At 36.9% G+C, this 20,097-nt stretch overlaps 1 protein-coding gene across 13 annotated transcripts in view; it reads left to right on the top strand.

Annotated features, from left to right (window-relative positions):
• Positions 1-20,097, top strand: part of ADAMTS3 (ADAM metallopeptidase with thrombospondin type 1 motif 3) — a 486,980-nt gene that overhangs the window by 110,108 nt on the left and 356,775 nt on the right. For 3 of the 13 annotated variants that reach the window (XM_072941208.1, XM_072941218.1, XM_072941215.1), the window contains one exon: positions 19,768-19,887. The exons of the other annotated variants lie outside the window; for them this stretch is intronic. The gene's annotated coding sequence lies outside the window, so the exon portion shown is untranslated. The remainder of the gene's footprint in view (positions 1-19,767; positions 19,888-20,097) is intronic. 13 annotated transcript variants of the gene reach the window in all.

The following is a 20,097-nucleotide window of genomic DNA, read 5'->3' as shown; positions in this document are numbered from 1 at the left end:
ACTTGTCCTCATATTTAATACAAGGAAGTGGTAGAAGCAGTGGTTCTAGAACACTGAGATATCTGACTTTGGTAAAGCCTCATTTCATTCCTTCAAGTTGAGTACCGACTTCTGTGCATCCCCATGGTAGTTAGCTGAGCGCTCTCAGGGTAATAGATAGTCATAAAGCGTAGTTCAGCATATGAATACAGAGAATGTTGTTATGTTTTCAACTATAGTGAAAGCAGTTTAAAAATTCCATATAGAGGCCAAATGGACAGAATTTATAGTCTTAATATATATTGCTAATTACAAAATAATCATTGTGCAATTTCTAATTATTGATTATTTGAGAATCTTAAATTACAGATTATACTCAGTGTTTCCAACTCACTCTAATCAGAAAGTTGACCCTATTTGAGAGAGTAATTGAGCTTCTGATGGGTTGGGGGCAGCCTATGGAAATACAATGCATATGGCTGTGTGCTGCCTAAGATGTACATAAACTGCCACTACTTTATCAAATTGTGATATCTCTCCTTTCAAAATCTTAGATGGCTTGTGCACACCATCTGCTCTTTGTCTGTATTCCTTCTGTGCTTTTCTTAATCTAGAAGAATGGTTCTTGAAATTCTTACAGGACTCTTTAAAACATTTGCCACATATTTTGAGAAGCATCTGGTTGGAAAAAGTCCCACTTTCTGTATTTGTTCCCGGCTGACTGGTGTGTGCCATGTTTCTTGTGAATCTAGTTTTGTTAACTTTGGGGGTAAATGCTTTTGCATTTGCTTCGTTACATATTTATGGTGAGACTGATAGCCCAAAGCAAGTTGCTAAGGGTTGGAGAAATGAAAGACCCAGGGTCAGGAAAACCTGATTAATTTACCTGACATCTAATTTGCACAAGGTTACCTGAAAACTGGTGTTTGTTTCTTTTGCTTGATGATTTCAAGATCGACCTTGTCCCTTTAAGGAATCCTGGATACCTTGAATTCTTTCTCAAACATCTGCTCTGATTTCAACAGGGAGACTGTAGGAGAACTATAATTCACATAGCTTTCCTTCAGCAAACAAGGCACCTACCTGTCAGTAAGACAAATTTTCCAAGGAGCTAAAAAATAGAGAGTGTTGTCAAGGAGCTCTGAATCCTAATAGGGACAGAACTTTCAGTTAAGCGAGCTGTGGAAGGTTGTTTGTTGCTGGCTACATTTTATTAGTTTCATAGTTTTTTTGGTCTTAAATTATTAAACTAACACACATTAAAATTTGGAAATTTAAAAACATGAAGAGGAAAATTAAAATCCTATATAATGCCTAGAAATAATCTCAATAGCTAGTACTTACATGGTGTCACTATGTAGTAAGCACTGTTCTAAATGCTTTGCTTATATTAATTCTTTAGACTCTCATGATGATTTCAAGGATAGATACTATTATTGTCCTTGTTATAGAGATGGGGAAACTAAACCGAGGCATAGGTTAAGTTACTTGCCCAAGGTCACTTGGCTAATAGGTGGCACAGCGAGGATTCAAATGCAGGCAATCTAATTCCAGGGTCTAACTCTTAATTGCTATGCTGTGCCATCAACACTTATTTACTCCTATTCACACTTTTATGAAATTCCTTCCAGGTTACTTTCAATCAAGTTTTTAAAACAAAGTTGAAATAAGAGACCATATTTAATGATTTACCTTAATTTTGTTTACTCAATCTTGTAACAAGCTTTCTCCTATACCATCTACAGATGGTCAGTAAGTATCTTTTGTAGGGAAGATACTTTAATTTTGTAAAGCTACTGAGACCCCTTACTTCATGTTTCACCTACTTCCAAAAATTTACTTTGCCTACAGAGCAGTAGCAGATAAAATATACAGAGTGCCAAATTGCCACAGGGTGGGTCTGAGTGCATGACCTTTGGTCAGTCCCTCAACCTCTTTAAGTCTGTTTTCTCATCTATAAAATGGGGGAATTATATTGCTATCCCGAACTATAGGTTTGTTATGGTGACCAAAAGGTATGCCTGTGAAGTGTACTTAGTAAAGTGCACAGCCATTTATAAACGTCAGTGATTCTTTTAATAGTAACAATAATAATGAGCATGTCCAACCATGACTGGCAATCCCAGGGGAAATTCTTTCCTAGGTGAAGAAGGAGATAAAAGAGATTTATCAAACAAATGAACATGAGACACTGTCATTGTCAAGAACAATTAAAGAATCTTTCAATAATGGTGGTGGAAGCACTGAAAAAAAGATCACCAGCAGAAATAAAATTTCCATGTATTTCCTTCTAGACTTTTTTCTATCAAGTTTCTTTTAAGCTTGTCACTGGCTCCTTTCAAGTCTAAGGTCAATGAACTGCTAAGTCAACTGCTTTCATTTTCCTTCCGTTTTTAATTTGCTAGTTGCCCTTTCATTTCTCTCCCTTCTACTTTGTTACTTGCTTACTTACATCTCCCTTTGCTCTTCTTCTTTTCCCTTCCCAAAGTCATTGATGTATGAAGTGCTGTTTGTAAACTAATCAGGACTTGGTGAGGGGCTGGAGTCTTGCCATGGACCTTTGAGAGGTGCTTGACCGTCCCTGTACTCTGCCTTTGGCCAGGACCACACCCATGGGGTTTCAGGCACAGAAGTCTGGACACCTGTGATCAAGGCCGGCAGGGAAGGAGATTCCGACTCTCTGTTCCTACAACACTGCAGCAGTCTGCAACCTATAACCACAAGAACCAAGCTGATAAATGAACTGTTTTGTAACTGACCTGGCTTAACCCCTTAAGAAGGAGATAATATTCATAATGCTAATAAAATGATAAAGAGGATGGATGGTTTTTAAGCTCCCAGTTCCTTCTAAAATTGGTTGAAAATATCTACAAAAATTGCACTGATGACATTTTATGTGAAACACTCTAATTCTCCAGCTTTCGCCATCTTTGAAAATTATTGGTAGTAGCTCAGCACATACTGACATGTTTTTGTATTTTCTTTTAATTTGGGGCTTGGCAGTTATGTTAGAAATTCTAGCAAGACTGAATGGAGATCCAGCTGAGGTGGAATACCTGCCTTATAAACTTGTTATGGAGATATTCTTGAGAATATGTGAAAGGAGAACTGCATTCTGAGAAGATACCATCAGTCCCTGCGCACTGCCTTAGATCCACGTTGCCCCGTCCAGAGAGTGTGCCACAGAAAATTCTGCAGTGCTAAGTCTAGACAAAATATTTTTGGATGCTTTGAGCATATCCCTCCAGATTAAACACTGTTGCCAAGAGGTTAATTGGACTCAAAGATCCCTCCCCATGAGTTTTGAGAGTCTGTGATATAAATTCCATCTGTTTCTTGAAGCAGTTTATGGGTTTGGCAATATGATGTGTTGGCCTGACAATTGTTTAAAAAATCCTTTTTAGCCTGATACAGGTATAATTTTTTTTATAGTATCCAGATTTATTTTCTTCAACATCTAATTTTAAATTAGAAACCACTCCAGCTCTGCGTCTGGGATACCACATTTATTCTGAATGTGAATACTACATGGCCATCTCTTGACCAAAGCGGTGTAACTTGCATACTGTAGTGTAGGAGTGGAACATTCTTCCTCCAGTTTTAATGCTGTGAGAACTGGAATGTTATAAATAGTGAAAGTCAGTCCCGAAATATTTCTTGACTATACTTTCTTTGCTTCAAGGGATTGTCTCCAAACTGTCTTCAGTGGATTACAGGATCTGAGATGCGCTCCAGGTTTATGTAGACTGTGTGCTCATTTTCCAGGAATAACTTTCACGTAGGTAAAGCCAGGTTTAAAAAAGAAAAGAAATAAATACCATCTTAAAGCAACACAATTGGGAAAAGTCATCCTGAGAGAGGGTGAAAGTTGTCTTGGTCATGGAAAGGAAGGATCTGTTTTCCTCTGGGCACTGCATCACCCATGACCTGGGTTTTGAATTTTACGTAAAGGGTCACCCTGGCTATATTCAGTCTTGGATAGGGAATGCCTTCAGGTCTGCTGCAACCCCCTCATGTTCTGGGAAACATTTGCTTTTTATCATGCCTCCTCTCCTCTTCTGTACACCTATTTGGTGACATAATCAGGTTATAAACCTTTGTTCTGACCTGTCTTCCCCTTAAATTCTGCTTCTAATCTAACAGTTTTCCCTGGCTCCACACTCCACCATTGCTGACAAGGGGCTGTGCCCCTTCAGTCTGCACTGACCACTCAGAAAACTTGCTATCGGGGTGATACTAATGCTTCAGCTTCACTTGTATGAAGATGGAGATTGGACAACATCCACTAATCGTGTGTGTGTGAAAGACAGAGTTCCTGATCTCTGAGGACGCTGTACCTGCCCGCTCTACCAGCAGGAGGCAAGACGCCTTAGGCCACCCTCTGCACCTAAGGAGATGTCATTTCCCATTTATTAGAATTAAGGGTTAGCAGGCTTCTGTCTCCAGAACAAGATGATGATGACCTCAGCAGCCTCAGCTGGCTTTGTGGATCAAATAAATAAACCTGGATTTATCAATATCTCGGGGGAAATATTTGATCCTAACCCTTACAGATACACGTGGGCACCCCCCAAGAACTAGTACTAGGCACTTTTGTCCCCTTCTGGTCTTTTTTGACCTATCTTTTCTTCTTTAGATCATAATTTGCTATTAGAAATATTTCCTCACCATCTGTCTCAGGATTCCAGATTCATGTGTTTGTACTCTTCAAAAAAGAGGAAAACAGAGTGTCCTTAACTCTATGAAGACTATTAGAACCATGACAGAGTTAGCATCTGGAACTGCTACCTGCTTTTGTGCATGGGCTAATGTTTATTCCACCAGCTGCTCTTTTTAAACATGCCCAGCCACCCAAGACAGATAAAAAGCTCTATGTCCACCTGCTTTTCCACTCAGAACTGTCTCCTGGCTCCATTCCTCATCATCTCCTCCAAACTTCTTTCTTATTGGCCATCAGTCTCCATGTTCTTTAAATGTCACTAGGCTCCCATTGTTACTAGTTCCTCTTTGAAACGACATCTTGATTTCATGATGGATCTCATCAAATACGCCTTTGAGGTGGTGTTTTGTTGAATGCCTCCATCAAAAGGCCTCAGACACTGTAACTGTGTCTTTTAGACACTGACTGAATGCTGTGTTCCTTACTGGTTAACCAACGAATATAATGCTAAAAGTCATATGGCAGTTCCTGCCTCTAATTCTAAGGGACTGTCTAATCCAGGGCACTGATTTCATGTGATGAACTGAGTCTAGTGTGAGCAGACATTAAGCTTCTCTGTGGCAGGGATTTCTTTCCTTCCTTCCTTCCTTCCTTCCTTCCTTCCTTCCTTCCTTCCTTCCTTCCTTCCTTCCTTCCTTCCTTCCTTCTTCTGTTTCTTTTGCATTAATATAACTTAATCCCTGTCTTTTTAAAAATTGAAATATAGTTGATGTACATACAATATTATATTAATTTCAAGTGTGCTACATAGTGATGTCATATTTGCATACATTATGAAATCATCCTAAGTCTAGTTGCCATCTGTCTCCATACAAAATTATTACAACATTATTGGTTGTATTTCTTACATTGTATATTACTTCCCATGGCTTATTTATTTTATAACTAGAAGTTTGTACCCCTTATTCCTTTCTACCTGTTTTGCTCAACTCCCACCTCTTCCCTTCTGGCAACCCCCCATTTGTTCTCTGTATCTGAGTCTGATTTTGTTTTGCTTTGCCTGTTTGTTTGTTTTGTTTTTTAGATTCCACATATAAGTGAGATCATACAGTATTTGTTTTTTTCTGTCTGACTTATTTCATTTAGCATAATGCTGTCTAGGTCTATCCATGTTGTTGCAAGTGGTAAAATTTCATGTTTTTCATGGCTAAGTAATATTCCATTATATATACTACATCTTCTTTATCCATTCATCTATTGATGGGCACTTAGGTTGCCTCTAAATCTCTGCTATTGTAAATAATGCTGCAATGAACATTGGGGTGCACATATACCTTTTTAAATTATTGGGTTTTTTTTCCTTCAGATAAATAGCCAGAAGTGAAATTGCTAGATCTAGTAGTTCTAGTAGTTGTAGTTTTACTTTTCTGAGGAAAATCCAAACTGTTTTGTACAGTAGCTATACCAGTTTACAGTCCCACCTGCAGTGCATGATGGTTTGCTTTAGTCCACATTTTCACCAGTGCTTGTTATATATTGTCTTTTTGATGACTGCCATTCTGATATGTGTGCAGTGGTATCTTATTATGGTGTTGATTTGAATTTCCTGGATGATTAGTGATGTTGAGCATCTTTTCATGTGTCTTTTGGCCATCTGTAATGTCTTCTTTAAAAATATGTCTACTCAGGTCCTGTGCTCATTTCTCAATTGGTTACTTGTTTTTGTTTTTGTTTTTGTTTTTGTTTTTTTTATGTTGAGTGATGTGGGTTCTTTGTATATTTTGGATGTTAACCCATTATCAGATATATTGTTTGCTAATATCTTCTCTAGAAGGCTTTCTTTTCATTTTGTTGATGGTTTCCTTTACTGTGCAGAAGTATTTTAGTTTGATATAGTCCCATTTGTTTATTTTTGCTTTTGTTGCCCTTGCCTGAGGAGACATATCCAAAAAATATTTCTAAGACCAATGTCAAATAACGTTTTCCTCTAGAAATTTCATAGTTTCAGGTTTTACATGTAAGTATTTAATCCATTTTAAGTTTATTTTTGTATATGATGTAAGTACTCCAATTTGATTCCTTTACATGAAGCTGTTCAATTTTCCCATCATTTATTGAAGAGAGTTTCTTTTCCACATTGTATATTTTTTCCTCCTTTGTCAAAGATGAATTGACCACATAACTGTGGGTTTATTTCCGAGTTCTCTAGTCTGTTCCATTGATCTATGTGTCTGTGTGTCAGTATCATATTGTTTTGATTACAGTAGTTTTGTAATATAGTTTGAAATCAGGGAGTGTGATACATACAGCTTTGTTCTTTTTTCTTAAAATTGCTTTGGCTATTCAAGGTCTTTTGTGGCTCCATATAATTTTAGAATTATTTATTGTAGTTCTGTGAAAAATACTGTTGGTATTTTGATAGGGATTGCACTGAATCAGTAGATTGCCTTAGGTAATATGGTCATTTTAAGAATATTAATTCTCCCAATTCATGAGGATGGTATATCTTTCCATTTGTTTGTGTTGTCTTCAGTTGTGTTGTCTTATAGTTTTCAGAGTACAAGTCTTTTATCTCCTTTGTTGATGTATTCCTAAGTATTTAATTCTGTTTGATGCAATTGTAAATGAAATTGTTTTCTTAATTACTGTTTCTGATAGTTCATTATTAGTGTACAGACATGCAACAGATTTCTATATATTAATTTTGTATCCTGCAACTTTAATAAATTCATTTATTAGTCCTATTAGTTTTTTAGTGGTATCTGTAGGATTTTTTATGTGTATTATCATGTCATTGCAAACAGTGACAGTTTTACTTCTGTCTGGTAGTTTTACTTCTGGAGAGGTAGCACGTATAGTTACTGAAAGATAAAATCCTGCTTTGCCTTTGAGGAAAAACAAGTCACCATGAGTGACAGGTAATGCTCATACTCTGTATTAGTCAGAGTTATTTAGAGAATCAGATTTTTCTGTCTAGGTGATCTGTCCATTGACATAATTAAGGTGTTAAAGTCCCCACTATTATTCTGTCACTGTCAATTTCTCTCTTTGTGTTTGTTAATATTTGGTTTAGGTATTCAGGTGCTCCTATGTTGGGTACATATATATTTATAGTTGTTATATCTTTGTCTTGGATTGATCCCTGGAACATTATGTAATGTCCTTCTCTGTCTCTTGTTACATTCTTTGTTTTAAAGTTATGTCTGATATTAGTATTGTTAACCCAGCTTTCTTTTCATTTCTATTTACATGGAATATCTTTTTCTATCCTCTCACTTCTCAGTCTCTACGTGTTTATGGATCTGAAATGAGTCTCTTGCAGGCAGCACACATATGGGTCTTGTTTGTTTTATGCATTCAGATAGAAGAATTTATTCCATTTACATTTAAAGTAATTATTGATAGATATGTACTTGTTGCCATTTTGTTAATTGTTTTGGGTTGTTTTTGTAGTTCTTTTTTCTTACTTTGCTCTCTTGTAATTTGATGACTATCTTTAGTGTTGTGTTTAGATCCCTTTATTTTTGTATTTGTATCTATTTGCATCTATTATAGATTTTTGGTTGTGGTTACCATGAGGTTCATATGTAGCAATATTTTATATATATTACTATTTTGAGTTGATGGCCTCAGAAGTTTGAATTCATTCTAACAACCCTACATTTTTACTTTCACCATATGTTTTATGTTTTTGATGTCCTATTTTACATATTTTAACATATTTTACATATTTTTAGTTTGTGTATCCCTTAACTACTTATTGTGAATATAGGTGATTTTGCTAATTTTGTCTTTAACCTCTCTATTAGCTTTATAAGTGGTTGATCTACTATCTTTACTACATGTTTGCCTTTACCAATGAGATGTTTTCTTTTATAATTCTCTCATTTCCAGTTGTAGCCTTTCCTTTTTCACTTAGAGAAGTTCCTTTAACATTTCCTAGAAGGCTGGTTTAGTGGTGCTAAACTCTTTTAGCTTTTACTTGTCTGTAAAACTCTTCATCTCTCCTTCAAATATGAATGCTGGCCTTGCTAGGTAAAGTATTATTGGTTGTAGGTTTTTTCTTTTTATTGGTTTGAATATATCTTGCCACTTCCTCCTGGCCTGCAAAGTTTCTGCTTATAAGTCAACTGCTAGTCTTCTGGGAGTTCCTGTGTGTATAACTTGTTGCTTTTCTCTGGATCTCTTTACCTCTAATTTTTTGCTATTTTGATTATAATTTGTCTTTCTGTGGACCTCTTTGTATGTGCTTCCTGAACTTGGATATTTGTCTCCTTTCCCAGGTCAGGAAAGTTTTCAGCTATTATTTCTTTAAGTAAGTTCTCGTCCCCTTTGCCTCCCTCTTTTCCTTCTGGGATCCCTATAATGTGAATGTTAGTACCCTTGTGGTTATCCCCAAATTCTCTTAAACTATCCTTATTTTTTAAAATTCTTTGCTTCTTTTTTTCTGTTCAGCTTGGGTGATTTTCAGTACTTTGTCTACCAGATCTCTGATTTGTTCCTCTGTATCATCTAATCTACTGTTGATTTATTCTAGTTTATTTTTTATTTTAGTTATTATATTCCTTAGGTCTGTTTGTTTCTTTTAATATTTTCTCTTTGTTGAAAGTCTCATTGTGTTTAGCCATAATTCTCCAGAGTTCATTGAGCATCTTTATGATCATTACCTTGAACTCTTTATCAAATCTATTGTTTATCTCCACTTCATTTAGTTCTTTTTCTGAGGTTATGTCTTGGTCCTTTGTTTAGAACATATTCCTCGATCTTCTCATTTGCCTAATTCTCTATGTTTATTTCTATATATTAGGTAGGTTGGTTATTTCTATATATTAGGTAGGTTGGTCTCCAAGGCCAATCTTGGAAAAGTGGCCTTATGTAGGACACATCATATGGGGCCTGGCAGTACACTCCCCTTGGTCATCAGAGCTATATGCTCTAGAAGTGGCCCCTGTGTGGACTACATGGGCCCTCTGTTGCTGTGGGGCCAACTAGCGTGGGCACACTGGTGAGTGCTGCTTTGTGTGGCTTTGGGCCCTCTGGAGGGTGGGGATAGGCTTCCCATGTGGTTGGCTGTGTGGCCTAGTGGTGTGTGGCTGCTGCAAGCCTGCTGGTCTGTGGGATTGGTTCCTCATAAGGCTGGCTATGCAGCTTAGGGCTGTGTGGCTGCTGCAGGCCAACTTATGGACAGGGCAAGTCCTTGATGCTAATAGAAATAAGGAATATTTCAGAATGGTGCTTGTTAGCTCTGGTGTCATTGTGGTAGAACGAGTTTCCAAAAATGGCCTCCACCAGCATCTCCACTCCTGGGGAGAGCTAGTTGCCTCCTGCTTCTCCAGGAGACTCTCCAACATCAGCAAGTGCGTCTGACCTAGGTTTTCAAACCACTACCTCTGTGCTGGAGCTTGGAGCATTTGAGATTTTATGTGTACCCTTTAACAACAAAGTCTCTGTTTCTTACAGCCCTTCAGTTCTCCCAAGCATAAGCCCTGACAGTTTTCAAAGCCAGACACTCTGGGGGCTAATCTTTCCAGTGTAAGACCCCCAAGCTGGAATACAATGTGGAGCTTAGACCTCTCACTCCGTGGAAAGAACCTCTATGGTTATGATATTCCTTTTATTTGTGGGTTGCTGACCCAGGGGTATGGGTTCTAGATATACAATATCTCTGCCCTTTCTACTCATCTTGTAGTGGCTTTTTCTTTATATTTTTAGTTATGGAAAATCTTTTCTACTAGTCTTCAGGTCATTCTCCTAGATAATAGTTCTGTAGGTAGTTGTAGTTTTCGTGTGCCCCTGGGGAGAGGTGAGTTCAAGGTCTTCCTACTCTGCCATCTTGGGGAGGCCTCTTGGCAGAGGTTTTCATATGTCCATCAATCAGTGTATTGTCTGGTAGACATAGTATCAACTCTATAGCTTCTCAGTGAACAAACACACCCCAGGGAGTTTGAGGACATATGTAGAACTTTAGACAGCTCTGCATTCTACTAAAAACTTAACTATGGATTTATAAAAAGATGATAATATTGAAGTTTCAATTCAGGTGAAATTGATATATATCAGACATCAAAGTGACTATGAAACAGGTCTCCATATGTAATATTACAATTTTATTAAAATTATAATTGGGATTTTATTATAGAGCTATGACTGAGCAGTGACAAAGAATGACCAATTCCATTGAAAGAAAATGTATTATTTACATTTCTCCAGTGAAGGCAGAACACCATACCATACAGAAGAACCATCAGGTTTAGGTCAGGAGACAAAAGCAGGAGCAAGGAGAAAGTCTAGGCCAGAACCTTTTTTTTTTTTTTAACTAATTTGCATTGACATTTACTACATAGGCCAAAACCTTTACTGAGGTTTCTGTGAGAAAGGCAAAGTTGGGTAAGGTAATCGGCTCAGAATTAGCTACTTCATATAATGTCAGTAGACTTTGAGCTGTAGAGGTGGTCTCTTGTCTGATGCCTGGACCTGGGTGATTTAAGACACAGGAAATATTGGTTTGATGTGTGAGAGTTTGATAAGGAAATGGCTGAGGGTGTAGGTCTTGAATTGGTTAGCTTGTATACGAAACATGTTCTCTCAAATAGGTTGTTTACCGTCTTTAGGAATTAGTTAGCCCTGGAAGGGGCAGTGTCTCCCTATGCTTAAAAGGTCCCCTAAGAAATCAAACATTATACCATAAAGAAAATTTACAAAAAGCATGATTAATACAAGAATGGAAATGGTTGCACACCAGTTCAATGACCCTTGGACCCATCAGGCAAATCAGAGATCTTAAAAGAGGCCAGGAAATAACTTTTGATAATATTTGTTTAGTAAAGAAACTTATTCTAATATGATATCTCCCTTGCCCCAGCCCACAGACACACATAAGAGGTGGTAGGATTAAGAAGCTCTGCTTTCTTCCCCTCAAGCAGAGTGAAGGGAGCTGCTATAAGCTTTCTGAAGACTTGTGATGGGTATTCACAGATTAGTGACTGACCAGGTGTGAGGAAACTAAAGTATTCTACGGCCAGTTTTTCAGTTCAAGGAAACGTGTAGACCCTGCTATAGAGCAGGTATGGGCCAGACAGGAGAGAGAGCCGGGGTGGGATGATCTTAGGTCTTGTCTAAGGAGGCAACCTGGAGGAGAGGAGTCCAGCAGTGAGATGTTCCAGATGGGCCCTGAGTTCCTAAGGGCTGCAGAATGAGTTGCACAGGACCACCCAAAACAGAGACCCATCTGCCCAGGTGAATAGAACTGCAAGAGAGGGGCCCTGAGTGATGAAAAATGCCAAAGGCCCATGAAACACACTCAACAAAAACAGCTTCAAACATCTGCCAGGCCCAGGGAGCCTGACAACCGCTTATGAGATGTCTGTTCAAATAAGACCTTTATCCCTAAACACTTCATTTTTTCCATGTTTTACCCAGAAGTGTCCAAAAATGGTTAGTGAGCCAGGCAGGGTGGATTGAGTACAGAGAAGTAGAGAGGAAGCCATCCATTTCATTCCACTTCTGCTGCAAGTTTCCAGCCTGAAGCATACTAGAAACCCAGTTCTGACTGATTTCCTGGCAAGACACTTACAATTTCTGAATTAAGACTCTCTGTTTTTATTTCGGGTAACTGTAGCCCTGTCCATTACCAAAAAGCAAGCAGAAAAGCCATAGGACCTATGAAAATTTTCATCAAGGGGCAGGAAGAAAGCAATAAGGGACACAAGCAAGTATTCTGCCAGGTTAAAGAGCTACAGTGTCTGGACAAAACTGAGGAAAAGCATGCTTTTGGTGAGGATCTCCACAGGAAAGAGAAGAAACCTGTGAAAGTTTCTGCATTGTGTCTCCAGTGAAATACCAAGAAAACATGATCTCTTTGAAAGCAAAAGATTAACTGAAAAAGCAGTAAGTTGGGATGCAGGTTGAGGGAGTTACGAAATGAGTGTAGGAGTTAACTGAATGATCATAGAACACCAAAGAGCATTTGCAGAACCAAATTCACATGCAGAAAACAGAATTAGTGAGGCAGAGGCCAAACAAGAAGCACTCTTAAAGAATGCTGGGAAAACAGAGCAAAAATGGCTCTTCTCAGTGAGTTCTCACTGGACCCTAAACACACGTACAGAGGAAGAAACCGAGACCTGGCAAGGTCAGCTAACATGCCCGGCAAACAGCCAGTAGCTGACAAAGCAGAACTGAAACTCAAATCTGTCAGATTCCAACATGTATCTGTTCACAATGACACTGTGCTAAACACAAGGACAAGACACATAGATCTGAGGGAGAATGAAGAAAGAGCTAACTTTTCGATCACAGGTATTTAAAGAGAAAAAAGCAAAACAAGTTTAGCATATACAAAAATTAAAAAAAATAAAATAAAGTTTCTTGAATGAAAAAATTAATTATACAAATGAAAGATCTTATCTAGTTAGAAAATTGGATAATTGATCTAAAAAAATGAGAACTAGTTCTTTATGTAGAAGTGAGGGTGCTGGGTATGGAAATAAAATAGTTAAACAATTGGCAAGATAGATAGTATTTACTACTGTTAGGAGATGGTGAGACAGGTACTCATATTTATGGAAGTATCAAGTAGTATATAAAAATATTAATTATAAGAAAATAATCTGAAATGCAGACAAGTAATTATCTAAAGGAGGCAGACATTTATGATCAAAAAAAAATTAAATAGATAAAAAGTTTGAAAGGTAAATGGAACTAAAGTAATATTTTAATGCTTAATATGATGATTAAAATTAAAAAATACTTCTTATTAACAGAGCTTAGTATCTGAGGCTTTCATCAGTGGAAAAAATTGTGGTATCCCCACAAAAATTCTAAGAGGAAACTATGGACACATTTGACATAATAAAACTAACAAACAATGTAGAACTGTATTGAGCTTGGCAATAATCTTTGAATTCCTTGATGTAACTCCAGAGAGAGCAGGATAGGCAGCAGATGGTGGTTAGTCCCTAAGACAGAAGATGTGAGTTCTACTCCAGTCTTCCATTTATGGTGTTACCTTGTGCAAGTCAGTTTCTCACTCTAAACTCTAATATCCAGCCTAGAACATCTTCAGTAAATGTTTCTTGACCAAGTTACTTGTCCAAGGCCACGCAGGTATTAAATGTTGGAACAAGTGAGGTCTAGTGGATTCAGGCTGGCTGGAATATAATCAGATTTATGAAGGAAGAAAATTCCAATTGGAGAGAACAGTGTGAAGAGAAAGTATGGTGTTTAGACTACATGAGAAGCTGGCTTTTCCCAGCCAATACAGATATACATAATATCTTAGCATATCAATATATTTGCACATGTAGAAAAAATCCATAGAGATGTAATAAGTTTTTTAAGTGAGTTTTAATAATTTAATTATTCCTACTTACATATACAAAGTGTGCACACACACAGATTTATTGGAAAGAGAGCCCACTTGTCTATTCACTGGTCATGTACTCAGTGATCTATGAAGTCATCTCCCTTTTTGGTATTAACCTAGGGGCCAGAGAGGGAGAGGTTCAGTGGGGTTATGCCACCCATTACGTCCTTGCCTAATGGTATAGGAATTTCCCAAGTCTCTTTCCTTCTTTCCTTCCTTCCTTCCTTCCTTCCTTCCTTCCTTCCTTCCTTCCTTCCTTCCTTCCTTCCTTCCTTTCTTCCTTTCTTCCTTTCTTTCTTTCTTTCTTTCTCTTTCTTTCTTTCTTTCTTTCTTTCTTTCTTTCTTTCTTTCTTTCTTTCTTTCTTTTCTTTCTTTCTTTCTTCTCTTTTCTTCTCTTTCTCTCTTTCTCTTCCTTCCTTCCTTTCTTTCTTTCTTCCTTTCTTCCTTTCTTTCTTTCTCTCTCCCTTTCTTTCTTTCTCTCTTTCTTTCTTTCTTTTTCTTCTTCCTTTCTTTCTTCCTTTCTACACATATATATAGATTTGTTTTCATATTCTTTTTCATTAAAGGTTATTATAAGATATTGAATATAGTCCCCTCTGCTACACAGAAGAAATTTGTTTTTTCTATTTTTGTATAGAGTGGTTATAACTTGCGAATCTCAAATTCCCAAATTTATCCCTTCCCACCCCTTTTCCCTGGTAACCATAAGATTGTTTACTAAGTGAAGTAAGCCAGAAAGAGAAAGAAAAACACCATATGATATCACTTATATGTGGAATCTAAAAAAGAAAAAAAAAGAGACCACTAATGAACTCATATACAAAACAGAAACAGACTCTGAGTCTCTTTTCTTAGCTAGCAGAAACTCACCAAGAAGGTGACTTGACAACCAAATTTCTCTTTTCCTTTTGGATCACTCATATCCTTTACTCAACAATCACTGGAAACATTTCTATTCACTTGAAACAACAGTCTCTTCATTTGTTGACTCCTGGGTAAAGAAATACTCCTCTTAGAGTAGAAATAGATTAGTTAATGTATTTGTTCAACACTAAAGCACAAAAATCAACTCAAAATGGATCAAAGACTTAAACATAAGACAAGATACAATAAACCTCCTAGAGGAAAACATAGGCAAAACATTATCTGACATACATTTCAAAAATTTTCTCCTAGTGGAAATAAAAGCAAGAATAAACAAATGGGACCTAATGAAACTTACAAGCTTCTGCACAGCAAAGGAAACCATAAGTAAAACAAGAAGACAACCTACGGAATGGGAGAAAATTTTTGCAAATGGAACCGACAAAGGCTTGATCTCCAGAATATATAAGCAGCTCATACGACTTAATAAGAAAAAAATAAACAACCCAATCCAAAAATGGGCAGAAGACCTATACAAGCAATTCTCCAAGGAAGACATACAAATGATCAAAAGGCACATGAAAAAATGCTCAATATCACTAATTATCAGAGAAATACAAATCAAAACTACAATGAGATATCACCTCACACCAGTCAGAATGGCCGTCATTCAAAAATCCATAAATGACAAATGCTGGAGAGGCTGTGGAGAAAGGGGAACCCTCCTACACTGCTGGTGGGAATGCAGTTTGGTGCAGCCACTATGGAAAACAGTGTGGAGATTCCTCAAAAGACTAGGAATAGACTTACCATATGACCCAGGAATCCCACTCCTGGGCTTGTACCCAGAAGGAACCCTACTTCAGGATGACAGCTGCACTCCAATGTTCATAGCAGCACTATTTACAATAGCCAAAACATGGAAACAGCCTAAATGTCCATCAATAGGTGACTGGATAAAGAAGAAGTGGTATATTTATACAATGGAATACTACTCAGCCATAAAAACTGACAACATAACGCCATTTGCAGCAACATGGATACTCCTGGAGAGTGTCATTCTAAGTGAAGTAAGCCAGAAAGAGAAAGAAAAATACCATATGAGATCGCTCATATGTGGAATCTAAAAAACAAACAAACAAACAAACAAAAACAAAGCATAAATACAGGACAGAAATAGCCTCATAGACAGAGAATACAGACTTGTGGTTGCCAGGGGGGTGGAGGGTAGGAAGGGATAGACTGGGATTTCAAAACTGTAGAATAGATAAACAAGATTATACTGTATAGCACAGGGAAATATACACAAAATGTTATGGTAGCTCACAGAGAAAAAAATGTGACAATGAGTGTGTATATGTCCATGTATGACTGAAAAATTGTGCTGAACACTGGAATTTGACACAACATTGTAAAATGATTATAATTCAATAAAAAATGTTAAAAAAGAACCCACTAAAGCAATAGCCATAGTCTTGTTTGATGTTTAGGATTAAATAGCCAAGCAATAGTTCTTTCTTACTGATGAGCCAATGGATTCTTTTGAAGTTTCTCAAATAATTACATGTTGCTTCATATTTTCTCAAAAGCACCATATATCCCACCGTTGATCATAGGCCAAAAATTGAGGATTCCTCGGAAATTCCTTAACAACATGAAAGTTTTAATATTAATTTCTTGTGATGATATGTCAGTGCTCTGAAAAGTTTTCAGGTAGAGGTCTTTTATTTCTGATAATTAAACATTTTACTATGCAAGAGACAACAAACGGATGGGAGTAAATGTGGGTGGTTTTTGTTTGCTTATTTCTGGATTATTTTGTTAGAGCTGGAAGCAACAGAGTACATACAAACTTAGTATCTTCTAAATGTTTGCAGATAGTTTTTATGGTTTCTATAAGTTTTCCCAAAGTTTTTCCCCAAACACTAATAAAGCCCAAATTACTAACCAGGTAGGCCTCTTCTATAAGAAAAGAGTCAGCTGTTGATATTTTCCTTCATATGAGAGGTTCTTTCATTCTCCATTTAGAGCTTTCCAAAGGACTTATAAATATCTGTGCTGTGGCTAGCTACCAGTATCATGGTCTGCATTGCAGCCCAAGTAAGGACTTATAAATATCTGTGCTGTGGCTAGCTACCAGTATCATGGTCTGCATTGCAGCCCAAGTAAGGAGGTAGAGAGAGAAGGTATATATGAGTTGTTCTGATGTGTTAAGAATGGCTGAGGCAGCAGCAGTAAGTGAAGTTCGCATTCATCAGGTGATGAAATAACATTTACCTTTTCACTTGCCTATAAAGAGGTTAGTTATGGATCAATTCAGGTCAAAGTCTTAATGGGTCTAGCCTGACTCTCTTTCTAACTAAGGTCACTTGTTGTGGTGGCTCTACTAAAGTCCTTAAATATTGATTTGTTTGAGCACTTAAAGTTGGTGCCTGCCTGCCTAGAACATGATTTTCGTTTTGCAGGGATGACTGCTCAGAGTTGGTTAACCATTATTTTTATTTTGGCCATTTTTCTCAAGTATGCCCTCTTTCTTGAGGTCCTGTGATGCCTTTGTTTTTGATTTCTTGGCAGTAACATAGTGTAGTAAAGAGAAGATTGGATCAGCAACTAGGAAACTCGGGTTTCCCTTCAGGTTTTGCTGTTTCCAAGTAGGTGAACTTCAGGGGCATTACCTAACTCTCCTGAGTCTCAGGTATTTCATATGTAAAATGAGGATGTTGAAATAGATGGCTTTCCCAGAAATCAAATTCTGTGAGTGGGCATCATCTCACACTTCCTTTTGTTCCCACATTTTGTGCTCTGGCAAATTTTCTATTATTTAAAAAATGAGATGATAAAATACATACATACATCTTGGAAAACTACAGAGAAAGAAGATAATTTAAATACCAAAATCATCCCTACCTCAACCAGGATTAACTACTGTTAACATTTGTTGTATTGGGTGCCAATGTTTTTCTTTTGCATGTGTGTATATTTGACTTCCATTTTATAAAAATATAAGCATATGTAATTATAAATATATGTTGAATATTAAGAGAACTATATTTAAAGGAAACCGTAAGCAAAACAAAAAGACAACCTATGGAATGGGAGAAAATATTGGTAAAAGATGAACTGACAAGGGCTTGATTTCCAGAATATATAAATAGCTCATATGACTTAATAAGAAAAAAACAAACAACCTAATCCAAAAATGGGCAGAAGACCTACACAAGCAATTCTCTAATAAAGACATACAAATGGCCAATAGGCACATGAAAAAATGCTCAATATCACTAATTATCAGAGAAATATAAATCAAAACTACAATGAGGTATCACCTCACACCAGTCAGAATGGCCATCACTCAGAAGCCCACAAATGATAAATGCTGGAGAGGCTGTTGAGGAAAGGGAACCCTCCTACACTGTTGGTAGGAATGCAGTTTGATGCAGCCATTGTGGAAAACAGTATGGAGTTTCCTCGAAAGACTAGGAATAGACTTACCATATGACCCAGCAATCCTACTCCTGGGCATATATCCAGAGGGAACCCTAATCCAAAAAGACACCTGAACCCCAATGTTCATAGCAGCACTATTTAGAATAGCCAAGACATGAAAACAGCCTAAATGTCCATCAACAGATGACTGAATAAAGGAGTTGTGGTATATTTATACAATGGAATACTACTTAGCCATAAAAATGATAGAATAATGCCATTTGCAGCAACATGGATGTCCCTGGAGAATGTCATTCTAAGTGAAGTAAGCCAGAAAGAGAAAGAAAAATACCATATAATATCATTCACACGTGAAATCTAAAAAAAAAAGACAAATGAACTTATTTTTAAAACAGTAATAGACTCACAGACATAGAATACAGACTTGTGGTTGCCGGGGGAGGTGGGTGGGAAGGGATAAACTGAGAGTTCAAGATTTGCAGATACTGATTGGTATATATAAATAGATAAACAAGTTTATACTGTATAGCACAGGGAAATATATTCAATATTTTGTACTAGATCATGGTGAAAAAGAATATGAAAAAGAATATATATATATTCATGTATGAATGAAGAATTGTGCTGTATACCAGAAATGGACACTCCATTGTAAACTGACTATAACTCAATAAAAAAAGAGAACTATATTTACAAAATATGTAATCATACTATATATATAGTTTTGTATGCTATTTATTTCACTTCATATTACATTATGACTATGTTGTTTTGTATTCTTCAAAACTATTATTTTTAATGAATACAAAGTATATCCTTCTATCCAGTGTCTGGACAGAAAAAAATCTAGTAAATTTTAGCTTTAATTATGATATTGCTATAAAATAAGTCATTAAAAATACTTTCTATTTAGAAACAGGTTATTCCAATTTTTGCTATTATAAATGATACTGTATTGAACTTACACATGAATGTTAGATAAATTTTCTGATTATTACTTTTGGAGAATATATGAGTTATCTTTTGCTGCATAACAAATTATCCCAACATGTAATGTATTAAAACAGTTATAAATACTATCCCGTAATTTTTGTGTTTAGGAATTTGGAAGCAGCTTAGCTGGGTGGTTGTGGCTCAAGGTCTCTAATAAGATTACAATCAAGATGTCAGCTGGAGCTGTAGTTATCTGAAGGCTTGACTAGGGTAGTAGGATTTGCTTCCAATGTGACTCACCCTCATCACCAGTAAGCTGATCTTGGCAGTTGACAGAAGCCTTAATTCTTCATTTAGTGGGCTTTTCGTGGGCTGCTTGAGGGTCCTTACAACATGGATGTTGGCTTGCCCAGAGCAAGTGACCTAAGAGAAAGTAAGGCAGAAGCCACAATGTTTTTTTATGATGTCATCTCAGAAGTCATGATCCATAATTTTTTCGGTATCTCTTTTATTTCCCAAGTTACCCCATTTAATGTAGGAAGACGTGGGCATCAGGAGGTGAAAATCACTGAAGGCCATCTTGGAGGCTGGTGAACACAGATAGATCCCTTGAAGTGCAGTTATGGGATTGTATTAACAGGTGACTTAGTAGAAAAAAATCACTTTTATTGATCATATTATTTAATATCTAGTTATGCCAATGCAACTAAATATATGCAGTCTTACATTTCCAAGTTTTCTAATCTTCTTGTGTCACTTGACCTTTAATATTTAAAAAGAGTGGTTAAATCTCCTGTCCTCACAAAGATGTCATAAGAAATTTAGAATTCTCCCCTCACACCAACTCAAG

Source organism: Vicugna pacos, chromosome 2 (genome assembly GCF_048564905.1).
Source record: "Vicugna pacos chromosome 2, VicPac4, whole genome shotgun sequence".
Classification (NCBI taxonomy): domain Eukaryota; kingdom Metazoa; phylum Chordata; class Mammalia; order Artiodactyla; family Camelidae; genus Vicugna; species Vicugna pacos.
The sequence above is the reverse complement of the archived record's forward strand: the minus strand, read 5'-3'. Positions and strand labels throughout refer to the sequence as shown.